The sequence below is a fragment of the Vigna radiata genome, chromosome 2 (assembly GCF_000741045.1).
Source record: "Vigna radiata var. radiata cultivar VC1973A chromosome 2, Vradiata_ver6, whole genome shotgun sequence".
NCBI classification, from domain to species: Eukaryota; Viridiplantae; Streptophyta; class Magnoliopsida; order Fabales; family Fabaceae; genus Vigna; species Vigna radiata.
Window position 1 is genome coordinate 17,530,443 of NC_028352.1, and position 17,470 is coordinate 17,547,912.

Consider the following 17,470-nt stretch of genomic DNA (forward strand, 5'->3'; position numbering starts at 1 on the left):
ATCATGGATATTTAGGAAGAAAAATCTATTATGGATATTTAAGAAGAAAAATGATTATTTGTATATTTTTTTTTATCATACAGTATTTTTTTTTTATTTTTTTTCTTCTTCTTTTAAAAAAGTACAAAAATTTGTACATTCATAATCATTTTATTTATAAAATATATTTAATAAATATAAAAATTTATCATCATATTACTACTTATTTGGAAACAAGAGAATCAAAGGCACTGTTTTTTTTTTTTTTAAAAAAGTGTGAAGAATTTTAGGAATGCTTTGAAAATCCACCATGTAATTAGACCTTTTGAAAGAATTGGTTTTTTTAAATATTCTACAATAATTAAAACATCTTAAAATGCATACAATGTTAAAGTTTTATAAAACGGACATCTAAAATACATATAAAAAATTAAATTAAACATTGAAATTTTAATAATATACCTATCAATATCTATTAATATTTTTATTAATATAATAACAATTTTATATATAGAATAGAAAAAGTTGTTCTTCATTTCCTTCTAAGAGAAAAAAAAGTTCAAATGGTTGCATTTAACCATTTTTCTTATATTATTATTTATCAGTTTACAAAGAAAACTGTGTTTGTGGGAAATTTTAAATCTTGATATTTTTTTTTTATCGAGTAGAGTGATAGGTGTACATCAACATGACTAACTATTTTTCCAACACTAATACATTTAAATTAATTTTTATTTTTGTTATGAAAAGAGTGAGAGTAAACCCTGAAGTATAGTGGTCAACGATATAACAAATAGGGTTGGAAGTCATGTCGATTAATTTAAAAATTAGGATGATTTATGTAAAATTTAAAATAAATTTAATTTTTCAAAATAACGAAAATAATCAGTTAAGTTTGAATTATAAATTTAGAACGAGTTCACAGCTAAATAAATCATATAGCTAATTTAGGTAAAGTATTCGTATAATATATGAAAGGTATTAAGTTCAAACTGTAATTTTTTTTTTTCTAGACATTTTCTAAAATCAAATTTGAAAGATTAATGAATTTCGGTTTGTTTATTAAGATTTGGAGAAGAGTTTAAATTTTGTTATGTTTCTTTTACACCTACCTAAGTGAGTGGTATTTTTGCGTTTTTGGTGTTTTATATGTTTTAATGATTATGGATTGATATTATTTTTTTTAATTGTTATTTGGTTTAGTACTTATTTTTATTTGGATCTTTGAGTGTAAATTTGTGGATAAGTGACGAGATTTTAATGATAGTTTAATTGTTTTTTTCTATTTGAAAAATAGTAGAAAAAAAGAGTATATGAATATATATATATATATATATATATATATATATATATATATATATATATATATATATATATATATATATATATATATATNAGTTGGTACATTTTAGCAATGTGTACCGGGTTTCAGTAGACAAAAATACCCTTATATATCATGAATTCTAAGTTTTAAGGTTAAGGGTATTTTAATAATTTTCATTCTCAAAATTAAAAAAATAAAAAGAAAACTCCCAAACCCTTACCCACCTCTCTCATTCCTCTCAACTCTTTCTCTTTCATCTCTTTCACTTCAACCTTTTCTCTGTCATCCTACTCTAGCTCCACTTGAAAAAAAAATCAGAAACACTTGCCTTATTTTAATAATTTTCATTCTCAAAACTAAAAAAAAACCCAAACCCTTTCCTCCTTCATTCCTCTCAACCCTTTCTCCTTCATCTCTCTCACTCAAACATTTTCTCTATCGTCTCTACACTAGCCCCAACTAAAAAAACACTCATTATTAAACGATTTACTTTTGTAAAGAGTTGAGTCATTGACATATTCATCTTCCGAAAAAAGTTCATTCAAAATCTCTTTAATTTCATTATCTTCACTATGTATATTACAGCCGACGGGCACAACTTGCACCAAGACTTATGAGCATCCTTCTTTTACATTCTGAGACTACTACGTAACATTGCTACGTGGTCATTTAATTTTCTTTGGTAGAAATTCATTAACTTGTTTTCCTTTACTAAAAAAAACAAATCAAAATACAATAAAATTCTCAACGATAAAATCAAACAATAAAAATTCTAAATCTTGAAATTTTATTTAAAATTATATAAAGAAAAAATTAGGTGCTTTAATTTTTTTATTCATGTAAGTATTTTTTTCTCTAACCATTTTATTTAATAATGAGTGTTTTTTTAGTTGGGGCTAGTGTAGAGATGACAGAAAATGTTTGAGTGAGAGAAATGAAGGATAAAGGGTTAAGAGGAATGAAGGAGGGGAGTAAGGGTTTGAGATTTCTTTTTTTAGTCTTGAGAATGAAAATTATTAAAATAAAGCAAGTGTTTCTGATTTTTTTTCAATTGGGGCTAGAGTATGGATGACAGAGAAAATGCTGAGTGAAAGAGATGAGAAAGAAAGAGTTGAGAGGAACGAGAGAGGTGGGTAAGGGTTTGGGGGGTTTCTTTTTTTATTTTTTTTAATTTTGAGAATGAAAATTTTTAAAATACCCTTAACCTTAAAACTTAGAATTCATAATATATAAGGGTATTTTTGTCTACTGAAACTCGGTACACATTGCTAAAATGTACCAACAGGCGTACGCAAGTTAACAAACCCCTATATATATATATATATATGTATATATATATATAACAGAAAAATTATCAATTCCAATGAAGACATGAACATAACAAATAACAATTAAAAATAAGTACTAAACCAAATAACAAATTAAAAAAATAATGAAGAGGAAAATTACACTCAAGATCCAAATAAAAATAAATACTAAACCAAATAACAATTAAAAAATAATATCAAGAAAAACACATGAACGTAGACATATATTGAACAGAAAAAACACATTAATGAAAAGTCATTACAATCAATTCCAATGAAGATTAAAATTAGTAACTCCTAGTCATCTAGAACATATTGTTTACAACAATTTCTTGTAGAAAGTGACGTCTTGAAATCGTCTCCTGATGTTCTCCAGTATTTTTCGTCTTATGTTTTGTCAAAAGATGCTTCTTTCTTTTCTGTTTCAACTTTTAAAACCAACTTCATTTAATTAATTCACTTAGCGCACAACTACGCATGCTATGCGCTGAGCGAAAATCTCAATTGCAAACCTCTAACTACCTTCATTCGCTCAGCACATAGTGTTCGTGCACTAGGCGAAAAGTCTTTCAATTGGCTCAGCGACTGATGACATGCTCTTAGCGAAAAATGGCTAACAACACTCCAAATAATGTAGAATTTCCTGTACAATGTTTACACAAGTTTCTACTTCCTATTACAACTTTTCAATGAAGAAACACATGAATAATCACAACTTTGAGCTCATTTATAAGTAAGAAAACAAGTATTTTTCACACTTATCAACTCCCCCAAACTTGAACTATTTCATGTTCTCATGAAATCTCAAAAATCACATACAAAATAGACATTTGACATTTTGATGAAATGAATGTGCACATCAGAAAAAAGTTATATGAATTCCCCAAGATTTCAAACAAGCCTGACATGGTGCATTCATGAACCAAAATTTTGGACATCATCTAATTCATACATTTCACACACATTTGATTAAGTCAAAAGGTCTTTTGAGGGTTAAAGCTTGGCTTGGCTCGAAGAATCATGGTTTTTCTTGGATTCAAAGGCACCTAAGAAGAGAACATAAGTATATGCTTCAATTCTTAATTGTCATCAAAATCCCAATATATTTATCAACCATTCCATACCATATTCTTTCTTAATTCAACCTTCTTTTTCAATTCATGCACCCTTATCTCACTTTTTTTTTTTTTTATATTCAACACCTTTTCTTTCCCCAAACTTTAACACAACCACACCTTCAATCAAAACATAATACCTATTGATGGCAACCCCCAAAGGGACTTCCCATCCAAAGAAGTATCAACTACACTAAGACTATGAAAGGAAAGTTGATTGAGAACTTACTTTTACTTTCTAAAGTCTTAGCATGATTCATCTTTACTAAATAAACTTTACATTGTTTTGTAGGCCTTTAATAAAGAGGAGACACCATGTACACATAGCTAAGGAAGGCTGCCAAGAAGGACAACCAAGGAATCACAAAAGGGAAACAGGTGGCGCCCAATGCCAGATGGCGCCCAACGCTTTTCCAGGGTGCCCAGCGCCAGAACTGCAGAGTCTTCTTCTTCACTTGGATTGCTGACCTGGCATGCTGTACCTTGCGTCCCAAGTCTCTCCAACTGCATAGCTTCCTCAACAAGCTTCTTTTACACTTAGAGTAGCTTGCATAATACATTTTAGAAGCTCTCCTTCATCTATAAATAGAGAGCTTCATCACTTGTAAATTCAACTTGATTTGGAGTAATGAAATGCTGTTGAATTCTCAGCTATCCTCTCAAGTTCAAACATGTGCCTTGTTATCTTGCACCTCCTCTAGCTCCTTTCCCCTTTGGAAAGCCTACTGAGTTAGAATTCTACCAAACATCCATCCAAACACCTTCACACATTTTCACAAACACCTACCTTGCATTTCAAACTTCATCTTCTTCATCATTCCGCTGCCAATTCTCTGGATTTGGAGGTTGTTCGTGACTGAGTTCCAAGAGAGCTTCCATCACCTATTCTCTTCTAAGGTGTAAGATAAGATAACATCTAAAAGGTTCAAGGCAGAAGAAAAATTATCAACATTCAAAAGGGTTAAGCAAATATATCATGATGTATAGCTATTTGGCGAAGTAGTTGTACAATCAATAAGAACAATGTATTTCTCATCCTTAACAAAAAATGTTGTTTGTATAATCATAATCCTGCAAAAGTCAATTTCATATCCAAAACAAATTCATCATTTCATCTGTGTCAATCTCATTCATGCTCTCAAACACTCACAATATCTAGTCATAATTCAACTCATGCATAAGATCACATATTAAGCATATTGCAACCACAATCATATATGTTCTCATCTTGCAAAATCATTTCAACTTAATTCAGAAATCACATCATTCATTAAATCAAAAACTCAAAATGTCTTATCACCAAATTACATAATCCAAATAAACATAGTTCCACATTATAACAATTGATAACTAAAATAAAAATAAAAAAATATATCAAAGTTATGTTTCCATTCATTTGCTGCTTTTGAGTCACCAAGAACCGTCCTGTTTGGATCTCCATTGACTCTCATGCTATTGGGGTGGTTGTGTCCAGCATGGATCAGGTTCTTCTTCCTCCTTATCACCATCTCCGACCATCATATGCTCAGGCTCTACAAATGCACTCCCTTATATGAACTCGGGCCTATCCTAAGGCCAAGGTATATGAGATGCGAATTGAGCCCCAATCATTAGTCCATCATCCAGAAAATCTGACAGGCCGAGTGAAAGATGATACATGTTGTCCTGCAGTAAAACCTGACCTTGCCTCATGCTGGTACACTAATCACGAATGTCGTCCTGTTTGGCAAGACTCTGGCGCATGAAGTCAGTAAGCATATATGCTAGAGGAGCGCTGGACACTCTGGTACCTCTTTGTAGTGGGGGAATAGGTGGATGTGCATGCATTGCTGACAGCTCAGTCCCATTTATACAATTCCGATCAAAGAAGTTTTTATTAAGCGTGAGTTGAAGCTGTAGTTTATGTTGATTAATTTAAAAATTAAGATGATTTATGTAAAATTTAAAATAAATTTAATTTGCTAAAATAATGAAAATAATCAGATAAGTTTGAATTGTAAATTTTAGAACGAGTTCACGAATAAATAAGTCATATAGCTAATTTAGGTAAAGTATTTGGATAATATATGAAAGGTAGCACCAGAGGTTCCCAAAATAAATAGTGTACTTTCGAGTCGAGTGAATTCAAAATATAGACACCTCTTCCAATCTTTCTTCTCCTGGCCTATCCCAAAAAAAAAATAAAAATTCAATACTTCTTAGTTGTGAATATCTGAATAGGACAAACCGCCCCGTGGATCTCTTTGCTTCGGAACAAAACAATTCGAATTAGGCTCGGTCAACTGGAATGTATATTATCGATATAAGGGATTTTTCAAGTGAGAAGATCCATCGACATGTTAAGTTCAAACTGTAATTTTTTTTAGACATTTTCTAAAATCAAATTTAAATGATTAATGAATTTTGGTTTGTTTATTAAGATTTGGAGAAGAGTTTAAATTTTATTACGTTTCTTTTACATCCACCTACTACGTGAGTGGTATTTTTGTGTTTTATATGTTTTAATGATTTTGGATTGATATTGTTTTCTTAATTGTTATTTCATTTACTAATTATTTTTATTTAGATTTTGAGTGTAAACTTATTTTTATTTGGATTTTGAGTATAAACTCGTGGATAACGGATAAGATTTTAAAAATAGTTTTATTGTTATTTCTATTTGGAAAATAATTCTTTATTATTGAAAGAGGAGAAATTCATTTGTAAATTTTTTTTCGAAACTAAAGTAACTATGAAAATTAAATCTTTTAAAATGGAGTGAGTATAAATAATTATAAAATATATGAAGTAAATATTCTTTTAAAAGTATTAGTTGTACAAATATAATGACAATAAATATAATAAGAAACTATTAAAATTTAATTATAATGTGCATATATTTGATACACGGGCTGAAATTAAAATAGTACTAAATAGTATATATTATATAATAGGATAATGATATTTCGAAAACATTCTTTTTGGACAACATTTTAATATTGTATCATTTTTTATTGATCCAAAATTACTTCACAATCAATAATAATAATCATAAATACTAACATCGATCACAGAATGACACATAACCATAAATATAAATACTAACATCGATCACAGAATGACACGTAGATAATGTTAAAATGTTGTAAAATTAATGTCATCAAAGTATCATTATACTGTATAATACCCTCTATAATACCCATCTATCAACATAAATAGAAATTCATGGATAGAATAAAAAAGAAAAATTGCATAGTGGCTGTTTCACATGTCCATATGTGGATTTCTTTTTCGGTCACATAGGCTGAGACTTTGTTGTCTCATAATTCAAATTTAAACTTAAAAATTGGGATTTCTTTCTGCCTCATCTTTGTTTCAATTTAAACTTCAAAATTAGAGTTTCTTTGTGTCTCTCTTTTCTCTCAGATTTCAGACATTTATTTGGTAAAAATGTACTGCTATTTTGTTTTTGAGTCATTCTAAATAGTTTTATGTTTACCCTTTCTTATTTTCTCCTTTTTGTGCAGATTGAAAATAGGTTCTTTCAAAATTCAAATTTGAAATAGTTTTTCTTTATATGTGTGTGTTTATATAGTTGACATTTGTGCTCATTGTTTACATTTCTTTGTTTAGGGTTTACATATTAAACATGTAGAAGTTGGTTCAGTCATTTCTTGGAATCAATCCAGAGAAAGAAAACTGACAATAATGACAGTGGTTCATTTCAGACTTCACTAAACACAAAACTCCATTCTTCTTTAAGGATGTTTGTAATGAAATGTCATAAGTATTACTGCCTTTAAGAGAAACATGATATACCTTTTTCCAATCATAGGATGTCTTCTTCGTTTCATCTCTATACCTTTGCGTTTGTTTTTTTTTTTCTTTCGTCTCTCTTCAAAAATTATTTTTTAATTTCTTTCCCATTTGTGAAACATATAAACAATTAATCTATGATATGCATTTAGTTGAGGAGTAGCAATGAAACCTCCCATATGTGCAAAAATAAAAACAAAAATGAAATTATAAGAAAAATTTACAGGATACCAAGAATCAAAGCTCTCCATACCAATTTATGAGAAAAGAGAGAGAGACCATTCTAATATTTAATTTGAAGAAAAATATTAACATAACACAAAATAAAGATGACAATGTGAATAATAAGTCATAAAGTTCATTTGTTTGAATAATAACACAATTTTTGTCATTATTTTATTTTGTGTATACTTGGGGTGTGTATTAATATTTATAAAAAAAATGTGATGCATGTGTTTAACAAGATAAATATGATAGTGTGTTGGTTTATATATATATGGGTGAGAAACCAACGTAAAAGGAAGTATCGATTTAGTTGTATTTTATATTAATTCTATTGATGGTAAGGAACCCACGTTGTTTCTCTATTCCGGATTATTTTTCTGTTGTGTGTGATTTCTATATTATGTTCTAACGTTGTGGGGACCATGGTGTGCACGTTGCAGTGATGTGATGTGATGATGGAATATTAGCCACTTTGGTGATCGTCGTTTCGAGAACTGTTATTGAATGCTAGTGTATTATTATTATTTTTTTTTATCACGTTGATTTTTCTTGTTACAGTGAATATACCATTTACTATGGGTTGCGATGAATCGTGTTTTCTTATTATGCATTGCAATGCAGTCAACTAATATTTCCTTATACCAAGCATTTTTTTTTCATCTTTCAATCATTATAATCGTGGTGCATGATTGAAGTTCCTTTATTTTCCTACAGGAGATGCTATATTGCCAAGGGTTATTGATATATGGTACAAGTCGTAACATTACTTCCTTTCATGAGAAATTAGCATTACAGGAGGAAAAGGATAATTACCAAGGATTATTAGTAACGGAATGTAAATTTGTCAGTAAAACTGATTTATCGATGAATTTACTAATAATCATGTCAGTGGTTAATTATCGACGGTCTATGTTCATTGGTAATGATGTAATGACTTTACTGAAGAAATATGATTGTTAGTATAAACATCTACTTAATGAAATTAGAATTTGGGACTCTCTTCTCCCATTCTTCTAAATTCTGTTTTTCCGAAAGCTTTCCTCAAAGTGAAAAGTTCTTTCCCCTAATCTTCCTTTCTCGTTCAGAACCCTCAACCCTAACCATTGTTTACACTCTTTCGTAGTTGTCCATTGTCTTTCTGCCATTCTCCGCTTTTGGGAGTACACATTTACCTTCAATTGTTGTGTAGGTAGGTTTCTGTTGTGGAAGGAAAGTGTCGGTGAGGAGGGTGATGGTAGACGTGAGGGATTACATTATTGCGAGGGTGTTATTTGAAGGGGTTTCTTGACGAGGTTGTTGTCACATTGTGACGAGGGTGTTGTGGTGGCGTGACCAAGGTGTCAGAGTGGCTGTAGCGGAATTGTTAGCGTGGAATAACAAACCAAGAGGGTTTTTAATACAAACGTGTGCCTTTTAATTTCTACTCAATTTTACTTACTACGCAAATAATAAATATAAATAAAAGAGTAAGGTTGAGAGAAATTTCCACAAATAATTTTTATACTGGTTCGGATCTTACCAATCCTACGTCCAGTCGCTTATCTCAAATCAAGATAAAACAGTTCAGTAAGCACAAAACAATTACAAACTACATTCACAAAGAAACAATTTGTAAAAGTTTAGAAACCACCTTTCTTGATACCACAAGAGATGAAACTACACCTCCTTTGAATCTTCACAAAGGATGAACCACTTCCTCTGAATACTTCACGAAGGATGAAACACCTCCTCCGAATACTTCACGAAGGATGATCCTCTTCCACACACCTCCTTAGACGCACCAAGGATGAACCAGCTATTCCTCCGTCACCGTAGTAGCAATGTACCAACACCACAGACAAGAGTTTCCTTAGCTGAGCAAGAGCACACACTTCTCAAAGAGTTCTGAGTGTTTTAGCACAAGGGAAGAGTTGCTGTTGATGGATAAAGAGAGCCTATATATAGACTCAAGCAAATACTCTTCCATTCTACGAAACTGGCCATTTAACGCTTTTAATCGATTAATATTACTGTTAATCGATTAAATTAAGTGCAACAGCTAGTTTTTCAAATCTGAAACCTCCAACGGCTAGTATTAATCGATTATTCCTGATTTTAATCGATTAACTAATCGATTAAATTAAGTATTAATCGATTATTTCTATATTAGTTGAGTTTTCAACTTTTACTCGTTTTAATCGATTAATACTAGTTTTAATCGATTAAAACAATGTGATTTTGACTCTTAACACTAATTACAATGTATGAAAGTACATGGAATCAAAACCAATGAAAATCTAAGTCCTAAACAATAAACTACAATTATTACAAAAGCTTTTAATAACAAAAATAAGTCTTCAAAGGATCTTCATGAATCTTGATATATCTTGACTTGATTTGGGCATCATCAAAACTTCATCTTCGTCATTTTGCTAACACAAGGCTTGCACTATTGCAACGAGGCCAATCTAGGGGCTCTATGACGAAGGGGCTCTTGCTGCGTGAGGAGGGCTTCGACCATCACGACGGAGGTTACTGGAGGGGTTGATACATACACCTAGGGGGTGTTGTTGCCGTAGAGGTGAGTCTTGTATTATGTGAATAATGAAGAATTTCTTGATGAAGGGGCTAATGAAGAATTTGATGTGTCGTTGTTAAATGTATGTGTTAGGATATTTACCATATTTATCATGATATATTGTGTCAAGGGTTACCCTATTTATCATGATTATATTGTGTCTAGGGTTACCTATTTATCATGATATAATCATGATTATATCGTCGGTCACCGTTGTCCATCACCGGCCATCGTCCGCCATCACTGGCCACTACCGTCCGCACCGACCACTGTCACAATTTCGTCCATCTAAACCCTTAGGGTTTTCTTTTTCCTCACTGGTGCGGTTCATCTTCTTCAGAGATGGTGTCTGATAGTAACTTTTCCTTCTCTAGAAGTCCATTAATTACCTTCGAGAAGCTAAATGGAAAAACTTCGAAGACTAAAACTCCCACCTCTAAGTTCACCGAGGATAAATATCAAGAGTATTTAAGGTTAAAGTCTAATTGTTTGACATAGCCATCTCAATCTCCCAGTACATCAACAACCTGGATTTCTCAATCCATGGAAGGTCAAAATTCATTAGTAATTGACTCAGGTGCTTCTAATCACATTTTTGGTAATAGCTCTTTATTCTCATCTATTTTCTTTCGATAAAAACCTCATTTCATAACCCTTACAAATGGATCTAAAACTTCCTCCAAAGGAGTTAATCATGTTTCCTTGTCTCTCTCCCTCAATCTTAACTTTGTCCTTTTTGTCCCTAATTGTCTTTTTAATTTAATTTCCTTAAGCCAGTTGGCCAAAATGTTAAATTGTTCAATAACCTTTGATCATAAATCTTTTGTTATACAGGAGCGTGGTTCGGGGAGACAGATTGGATAAGGATATGAAGCTGGCAGATTGTACCAATTTGGATCTCATCCAAGGGTGTCATGTGTTGCTGTTCCTAATCCTAAAGAGCTACATGGTCGACTTGGCCATCTACATTTGTCCAAATTAGAAAAGATGTGACCTAAACTTAGTGGTCTCCATACCTTAGAATGTGGGTCATGTTAATTAGGAAAACATGTTAGATATTCCTTTCCTAAAGGGTCTCAAGCAATATGTAATCCTAGTTTTTCCATCATCCATTCTGATATATGGGGACCTAGTCGTATCTCCTCCTTTGGTTTTAGATATTTTGTTACCTTTATTGATGAATATTCAAGATGCACTTGGTTTTATCTTATGAAAAATTGTTTTGAATTTTTAGCTATCTTTATATCCTTTTTGAATAAAATCAAGAATCAATTTGGTAAAGTAATCAAAATATTAAGAAGTGATATTTCAAAAGAGTATTTCTCATCCTCTTTTTATGCCATCTTGAGTTCCCATGGTATCTTATATCACTCTACTTATCCTTATACACCGCAACAAAATGGTATAACAAAACAAAAAAATATACACTTGGTTGAAACTGCCCGTACCCTTTTGCTTGGTACCCATATTTCTGTCCATCACTAGGGGATGCCATCTTAACTGCATGTTATCTTATTAATAGGATGTCCTCCTCCTCTCTTGATAATAAAATCCCTTTCTCCATTCTGTTTCCTAATGATCCTCTCTTTCATACATCTCCCCAAGTGTTTGGCTATATATGTTTTGTTCATGACATGTCTTCAGGTCTAGACAAACTCTCAGCTCACGCTCTCAAATGTATCTTCTTAGGCTATTCTCGACTTCAAAAAGGATATTGGTGTTACTTTCCTGAAACTAAGAAGTATTACATGTCTACCAACGTCACATTCTTTGAACATACTCCTTACTTCTCTCTATGTGTTCAGGATGTTTCTATCCTCTAGTAGGTTCTTTCTATTCTAGTGGTTGAGTCAAATAGCTCCATTGTCTCTATCATTCCAAGTCTTGATCATAATCCTCCTGCACCCGTTTTTCCACATACTGAGATCATCCCACACAGGGCCTCAATGGATAGTCCACCTCCCTAAGAGAATGGTGAATCTCCTACTTCAGATTTTTCTCCCTCTTCACCTCCTCCCATGTCTCCTAGTGAAAATGATTCAACATGGCCTATTGCCCTAAAAAAAGTTACTTGCTCCACTTGAAACCCTCATCCCTTTTATAATTTTTTTTAGCTATCATCAATTGTCGCCCCCCTTATTTTTCTTTTTTATCCTCAATATGTTCTGTTGTTATACCCAATAATGTGAAAGAAGCATTTGATCATCCTGAATGGCGACAAGATATGATTGCAAAAATACAGGCTCTTGACCACAATAATACTTGGGATTTAGTGCCCCTTCCCTCGGGCAAAAATGCGTTTTGGTTGTCGTTTGGTGTATGCAGTTAAAGTCGACCCTGATGGTGAAATTGATCGGCTCAAAGCCCGACTTGTTGCAGTTAAAGCCGCGACGTATAGTGAAAAATAACCGCGGTAAAATCCCCTCGCTGCACTAGTGACACTAAGGTTTATGGTCTTGATTATTATGACACTTTCTCTCCTATAGCCAAGATGTATAATATTTGCTCTTCTTTGCCGTGGCAGTCATTCGTCCCTGGCCACTTCATCAATTGGATATCAAGAGCACCTTCCTACATGGTGATCTAGAGGAAGAAGTTTATATGGAGCAACCTCATGGGTTTGTTGCTCATGGGGAGTATGATATGGTATGCAAACTGCATCGATCTCTATATGACCTTAAGCAATCACAACGTGCTTGGTTTGTAAAGTTTAACTCCATTGTTAAAAAATTTGGGCTAAAACGTAGTAAAGCAGATCATTCAGTTTTTTACTATCATTCTTGTCTTGGGAAATATGTTTACTTAATAGTATATGTTGATGATATTGTCATTACAGGAAATGATGCTGTTAGAATATCTTAATTGAAAGAGTACTTGAGTAGACATTTAAAAACCAAGGATCTTGGAAGTCTCAAATACTTCTTAGGCATTGAAGTAGCACAATCAAAAGATGGAGTTGTAATCTCCCAAATGAAGTATGATCTTGATATATTACAAGAAACAAACATTATTGATTGCAGACCAGTAGACAGTCTCATGGACCTAAACCAGAAATTAAGGACAGAAGACGGTGAATTATTCTCAGATTGAGAGAGGTATAGGAGGCTGGTTGAAAAAATGATTTATCTCAATATTACAAGGTCAAATATATCCTTTGCATTTGGAGTGGTTCGTTAGTTCATGCAGGCTCCATGTGTTGGCCAATGAGGCCTTGCCACGTGTCAGCCCCTTCCCCACCCAAAATTAGGGTTTCAGATTAGAGGGAAGGGGGAAGGCTTCCTGCGCCGTCATGAGTGAGAATTTTGTGCCTGTGTCGTGAGCTGCTTTCAAGGAAGGATGGAGGATCGCGATTGAGATTTTGGCTTGAAGGAAGTTGACCTTGTGATTTGATACATTGTTTCTACAGGCGATTCGCGCGATTGGAGCTACGCGAGGTGGAAGAAGATGTTTACAATCTACAGCAGCTCCAACATTGAGGGTGTGGTCAGATCTTGGTTTTCTACAGATCTGTTTGTGGTTTTCTGGTTTTTGATGGTGAAGAAGGTGATCTTATCGTTGTAGATGGTGCGACGGCGGCGACGACGCTTGAACTTGGCTTCTGGTTTGATTGCAGGTTTGATTGTGGTTGTAGGTGAAGGCAAGCAGCGACACAATTAGTGGTGGAGAAGAGTGGCGATTCGTGATCTGCAACAGCGGCGTATGGTGGACGATTCTGTGGTGGAGATTGGACGACAGTGCTGCTGGCACGACGACAATTTGGCTTGTGCGAGGTTGAAAATGGTGAAGATTGGTGGTCGCAGCATAGCAAGGGATCGTGTTGGGTGGTGGCACGAGAACGAAGGTCGAATTGCGATGGCTTGCAATTTCCATGGTGGTGTTGCTGCAGCTTGCATCAATAGAGGACTTCGCGATTTGGATTTTGGGTTCTGTTTTCTGGGAATGATTGACAGGTCCGGTGAGATGCGAAGGTGATGGAGGTGCAACAGAAGGGAGAAGACGCTTTGGTGGTGGTGCATGATGCGTTGGAAAGGACAGCTGCTGGCGAGGATGGCGGTGACGACGGTGACGACGCTGGATGGTGCAACGGCTAGGGTTTCTTGGAGAGAAATTAGGATTTGTCTGGAGATGGTGATGATGACGTGTCAGGGTGGTGATGTGGCAGAGACTTTTTTAAACTATTTTAAATTAAAAAATTATTTAAGTCCACCTATTTGCCACGTGCTTATGAGATGTCACCTCACCTAGCCATCAGGCAACATTTTTAACGTCGTACACATAATTTAATAGCAAAGACTTTATTGATTCAATTTTTTATAAATAGGGACCCAATTGAACTCTTTCGAAATAATTAAACCTATTTTAAAATTAATAAAACTATAAACTTCCAATTTTCAAAATTAAATTTTTTTACTTGTAAATAATTAAATTATTCATAGTTTCTACCGTCAACAATTTCTAAAATTCCATTACAGCATAATTTTCAAGCTTATAATTTTGTAATAAATTAATCATTACATACATCTCAAAATAATAAAGACAATTGTACGAGTATTAGTTTTCAAAATCACTATAATTTACTCTAAATTTATATATATATATATATATATATGGATGAAGGTTATCATATTTAGAATTTTAAAGTTTAAGGTTGTTGTCATTTATTTTTAATAAAATATATGGTAAAGACTAAGAATATTATGTTTTAGAAATTATAGTGGTTTAAAAATAGTGAGACTCGATTATTTTAATATTAAAAGGTTTAAATATAAATAGTTTTTTTTTAAACGAGTTTTATTATTTTTAAACACGTCGTCTCTATAGAAATCACTTTTCTAGAGTTTTCTGACTTCTCTCTAGGAGTTCTTCTTCTCTACTCATCTGATTGAAGAATTGAAACCGTATGAGTGATCCTAGCGGTGAGNTCTTCAATTCAGACTTATCAGTTTCTCTGTTTGAGTAAGTTAAGTTTTGACACTTTTTCTCTGGTTTTTTCTTTCTTTTTTTGCATGTGGGCCCGCTTATTTAGCATGTAATGTCTGAGTCTTCTATAAGACTATTTGTTGATCGTGTTTATGTTGTCTATAGGTACATATAGAGTTCCTTGAACTGTATGAACAAAATAGGGTTCTCAAGAGAGGTTAGTGTTCTAAAAGGTAAAGGAAGCCAGTGCTTTATTTTATTATCAATTCTGAAGTACGAAATTATACTTATTAGAATGTGAGTTAAATGTATGTTGAATTGTATGCTTGAACTGAGTTTTTTTATTATGAAGTGTGTTTTATTAATTGAATTTGGTTGAGTAATTCTGATTTGATGTGATATTTAACTTGAATGTTGTTGTGAAATTGTTGGTGATGAATTGGCTATATGTTGAAAAGAATGATATGGAATGAGACATGAACTAATTTGGTCTAAAAAGTGATGTTTTGATAGGTGATTTTCAGAAGTAAGGGTCTAAAGGGTTAAACAATAATGTGGGACATTTTGTAGGGTTAATTAGAACTTGTTGATAGCTTGAGTTGATAAAAATCTAAGATAGAAGTGAGAATGAGTCAAAAGGATGTTTTAGGAAGGTTTTTAGGCTTGATTTTGATTTTGTAGGATTCAGATAGGTTTGGTGTTTGAGGTTTCAATTTGAGTCACTTTTGACTTGTTCAGACCCCTAAAAGGTTTGGTTATGAGCTAAAAGTTATATAATTGAATTGGAGTCCATAAAGAGAGGTTTTAGTTTTTTTAAGTTGGAATCTTGTGGTAAAGCAATTCAAAACGAGTTTAGATTGTTTTATATACTTTCAGTTAGGTCAATTATAGTTTAGAATTCGATCTATGAGTGTTAGAAGTTGGTAAAAATGTTTAGGATATGTCATGAGAGGTTTAGAGGTGCAAATTTTGCAGTTTAAATGTTGTAGAAATATGTAGAGTGGCTAAGGGAGCAAAGGGGCTTGCTAGACAAGTATATGGGAGATCTGGAAGTGAGTTTTAGTGGCTAGGGGAGCCAGTTCGCTAGGCTTGTGAAGCTTGTTGTTTTGGCTCTCGCTGGGCAAATGGAGACTGCTCACTGGGCGAGTTTTTGGCAGTGATGTTTAGGGGCTGAGCGAGCTCCTTAGCTGGGTTGCAGGGGCTCCCTGTTTGGGCTCTCATTGGGCGAGTTCCCTAGCTAGGCTGGAGGGGCTCCCCGTTTGGGCTCTCGCTGGGCGAATGGGATGTGTCCGCTGGGTGAGTGAGATGAATTTGTTGGGTTGTCTTGTTTTCTATTTCTCTTCTTTAATTGGATTTATATATGGTGTGATGAATTCTTGATACTCAGTAAAATGGTTGGGAATACAGGATGGTTTGGATTTAAGATAGTAAGAATTCTAAGGAGAATTCTTTGTGTTTGTAAGAAGTGTTGTTGGTTTAAATGTAAGAAGTTTTCATATGTGATTATTTTGACACTCTAATGATTATTCGTGCTCAAATAGAGAGAGGTGTGTCATGTCATGAGGGTAGTAGGAGATCTTAGCCTGAGAGCCTTTCTCCATTTGACAAATGACGTTTTAACAAACTAACCTTATGCGGTAGTTTGAGTAGGTTAGTTGTTCCATTTCACAAGTGTAGAACCCATTACGGCTTGACATTTATACCATATCCAAATGACCAAGTCTAGGTCTAGAGTATGACTATAGTGGTTCTTTTTTTAACTAGCTATAAATGGTTTTACATGTGTAGATCTTTTCTTTGTAATAGGTTATTTTACCTACTTGTTTTATTATCACCTTTGTGATGTTTTATTTTGATAATTTTATATTATTAAAATAGAATTTTACATATAAATTAATTCGTCTAATTTAAAAATGTAAGGTTACCATTATCTACCTAATTAGATAAAAAATTATTAAATAAAAAAGACATTTTTTAATTCATGCATAATACAATTTATATTACAAATTAATAAAATTAATGATATCGATTTAAGTAGACAAAAAAATTATATTATTGCAATTTTAAAATTTGAGAAATTTCATTAAACTTAGAAAATGTAATTAAGCCAAACAAACATTCCTTAAGCATTTAAACATTTTTAAAACTACCTAATAAAGTTGGCCATTCTTAATATGAAGATTACAAAATTTGATTTTTTTTTTGTTTATATATCTAAGTTAAATTCTCCATAAGGAAAAACATTATA